Raw genomic sequence first — 4,120 nt, forward strand, 5'->3', positions numbered from 1 at the left:
CAAATGTAATATTTAAGTTATATATAAATGAGTTTATTACATTATGCAGTTATAAATGTATTAGGATAATAAAATAAATTACTAATAAAAGAAAATTTTAAAAAAATAATTAAAGTTAAATCCTGGAGATGTGTGAACATCGACTATGTATGAAAATTGTTAATGAATAAAACAATATCAGAGAGAAAATCAATCCACCCCTCAAAAAAGAAGGAAATTTAATTTATTAATATAGTTTATAATTAAAAAAATTAATTTACCTTTTTCAAAAATAAATATAATTATAAATACTTATATGCACACATAAACCACATAGACGTATTCATAAACTCTAGCAGACAGTTTCTAATACGGAAGGTATCTCTTGTTTTGAAGTCTATCTAATTCTTAAAATATTATCTCTATGAAAAAGTAAATATGTTTACTCATAATCAATACGACTAAATAAATATTATAAATCTTCATTTATTTGTATCATATATACATATATATTTTATAGTAGCGAGGATTCTCATGGCTGGAAAATTCGTTATATATTTATTTGATAATGTCAGTGGGCATGTAAAATATAATATTTTAAAAAAATAAATGGTATTTGGTCCGGGTGCGGTCAAATAAAACTCAAATAGTAAAGTGGTGAACTATTTTTATTTGAGCCAACGTTTCGCCCCACGTTGCAGGGCTTCGTCAGGGCTAAAAAAGATACAAAACTTGACATAAGTACAAACAAAAATTAGTGGAAAATAACAAGGGTATACAATGAAACGTAAAATTTAATAAGAAAAATAAAAGGTTATAAACAATAAATGAAAACGGTAATAGCAACAGATAAAGAGAAGAAATATTAAAGAAAGTACAAATTAAAAGATGAAAAGGTATAAAAATAAAATCAAATGAAAATGAACGAGACAGAATTCATACCTGTTTTGACGGAAGTCAAAGTCAGAGTGAACCGTTTGTATTGGGAGGAGTGGGGAAGGTAGTTAAGTACGTCAAATTTGAAAATAATTTTAGAGTAAACAATGTAAAAAATATTAAAATTAGGTACGCAATAAATGATAAAATACACAATAGAGGGGAGAAGAAATATAAAAAAATATATAAAATAAATAAAAAATAAATATTTACATGGATGGAAAAACAAAGAAGAAATAAAGTTAAAATAATTGGATACTATAAATGTAAGTGATTAAGAAGGACAATATGCCAAATGAGTGGGGATACAGAGGTATGTAAATTATATAATAGAAAAATTATTAATAAAGTATACTTATATTAATTACTTTATTATTAATTTTTCTAATATTTTTAATGAATGGAATAACACATTCATAACATAAAAAAAGAGATGTTTAAATCAAAGATCATTTAAGTTTTGAAAAAATATTCAGCAAACGAAAAAATTTACAATTTAAAATTCCTAAAAATGAATCTTTATCACATAACGATCATCATCAGATTACATTTTTGGTATTGGAATGACAAAGGTTTTAAAATTATTTTGTAAAATAAAATCAGTTCAGTTTAACCATAGATCCATATATAGAGAGAAAACCATTATTTTAAATGACATTACGTTCTAAATTAAATTAACTACCTTCTGTTAAATATTTTTACTATCCGGCACCTACTTATATGTATTAAGAAAAAGTATTATCATGAAAAATTTCGAATCCGAGGTCTCAAATACAAATACAAGTTTTAAGTTCTGAGTCTCGCAAGGTCTGCCTGTATGTGTGTTATGTATAGTATATATGTAGTATTTTTGTCGACGTGAGTGTATGAGTGTGTTTGCGTGCGCGCTTGTATGTATGTAGAGGTATATGCCTCGGATGTTACGGCAACTTTTTCATTAAAATTTTTACCAGTTTCTCCAAATCGGATCTGACGATTTTGATTAAACTCATCATATCAATGCACAGTCATGTGCTCTTTAATAAAAACTTATCATTGAATTAGTGAGATCAAAATTAAATGGCGAATTTTCAAAAAAACCTACCTCAAAACCACTTTTAATTTTTTTTTCAATCATTAAACATCTCATATCGTTAGCAGTAACAAACAATAGATAAATATAAAATTTGAATAAAGTTAATTATTAATGAAAAAGCAAATAAAGTTTTTCATGTTTCCATGGTTGATATGACGTTAGGTTTATCTCTTCGGTTGTTAATATAACAACCATAAAAACATTAAAATATAGTTATAGCAGTTGTATTTTTTATCCAACCAATAAATAGAGATATTTTAGGGGAAGTATTAACATGGTGAAAATAAAAATAAAGAAGATATCATATTTGGAATGAGTAATAGTTTTATGAGCAGATATCGGAAGATAGTTGGGAGTGCTATCGGAGAAAAACTCGAATAAATTTTTTAAATAATTTATATATTGTTATTTACAACTGTATAAAGATATATACAACAAGTAAATTTGCTGTAAGTGACATAGTGACATGATACAAACATGTGGAGAATCTACCCATTGATAGAACTTCAATAACATTTCTAGAGGAGAAGATCTCGAGGCCATCTTCTTTTCAGACGCCTAGGAGGATAATTAGGTAATGAAGGAGAAGCCTGGTTAGAAATAAGTGGATTTGGGTGATTGGGAAGTTTTCCATGGAAGGAATGGTATCTGGTTTTGGCCAAATCGGCAACAGATGGGACATTGAGGTCCTGATGGTTGACTTGATTTGTGAAAAAATAAGGAACATTAAGGATTTTGGACGTAAGGATTGGATTCGGGAGAAATTTGATGGTTAAGTGGAGCCCCAAAGCTCAACTTCGTATGTCCAGATAGGCCTTATAATAGTCATGTAGATCAGTCTTTTGTATTGGATTGGCAATTTAGACCGTTTGTCTAGTAAATGTTGTAATAGTCGAAATCGATGTCTTGTATGATGATTCCATGTCAGTCCTTTGTCGAGATGTAGTCCTAAGTATCGGATCTGTTCGACAGGAATAAGTAGGGTATTATTAAAGGATACTGTAGGGCAAGAGGTGACTATTTTACTTTTATTTTTTTATAATTTTATTTTATTTTTTATTTTTTTGGATTCATGTCTGTTACACCAAAGTGACGTGAAGAGCAATATTTTAAGAATTTAAAGAGACTACCCTACGGATGGACAAAAAAAACAAACTAAATATCACAGAGGGCCTTAACAAGAAAACCGTTACTCATGTAGCATTACTAACTTAAAACTGGAGCGATCACACAACTTTTACTTATCACTTAATTTTGAATTAAAACTATTGCTAATGATGAGAAGATAGTCGGAGGTGTGGTCAGAGAATAACACAAATAAGTAAAAAAACTTATTTAATAGTGCCTATGTTTCGGCCAGAATTTCTAGCCTTCATCAGGGCTAAAAACAAAAAATAAGATAAAAACAGTGAATAAAGGATACATAAAATGATTAAAGTAGATAATTGTACAGAATGAATATAAGTAAAAATAATTTAATTAAAGAAGTGGGAAATCAAACTTTACTAGCGTATACAATAAAATAAAATAAATAAAATTTTATTTCCCAATTCTTTAATTAAATTATTTTTATTTATATTCATTCTGTACAATTATCTACTTTAATAATTTTATGTATCCTTTATTCACTGGCTTTTATCTTATTTTTTGTTTTTAGCCCTGATGAAGGCTAGAAATTCTGGTCGAAACGTAGGCACTATTAAATACGTTTTTTTATTTATTTGTGTTATTCTCTGACCACACCTCCGACTATCTTCTCATCATTAGCAATAGTTTTAATTCAAAATTAAGTGATAAGTAAAAGTTGTGTGATCGCTCCAGTTTTAAGTTAGTAATGCTACATGAGTAACAGTTTTCTCGTTAAGGCCCTTTGTGATATTTAGTTTATTTTTTTAGTAGTCCATCCGTAAGGTAGTCTCTTTAAATTCTTAAAATATTGCTCTTCACGTCACTTCGGTGTAACAGACATGAATCCAAAAAAATAAATAAATAAAATAAAAGTAAAATACTCAAAGTAATGTCTCTATTTACTTCTCTATCTCATACACTACTTTTGTTGTCAAATGTTTTTGTGTTAAAATTTATAAGCTTTAGAGCACTTAAGAATAAACCTTTTTTAATCATAATATA

At 27.8% G+C, this 4,120-nt stretch overlaps 1 long non-coding RNA gene across 1 annotated transcript in view; it reads right to left on the minus strand.

Moving 5' to 3' along the window:
• Window positions 1-347, minus strand: part of LOC106692732 (uncharacterized) — a 10,162-nt gene extending 9,815 nt beyond the window's left edge. The window contains exon 1 of the long non-coding RNA XR_001344997.2: window positions 261-347. This is a non-coding gene — a long non-coding RNA (uncharacterized lncRNA). The remainder of the gene's footprint in view (window positions 1-260) is intronic.
• Window positions 348-4,120: the final 3,773 nt, after the last annotated feature.

Source organism: Halyomorpha halys, unplaced genomic scaffold, assembly GCF_000696795.3.
Source record: "Halyomorpha halys isolate HHAL.00 unplaced genomic scaffold, Hhal_1.1 Scaffold68.1, whole genome shotgun sequence".
NCBI classification, from domain to species: Eukaryota; Metazoa; Arthropoda; class Insecta; order Hemiptera; family Pentatomidae; genus Halyomorpha; species Halyomorpha halys.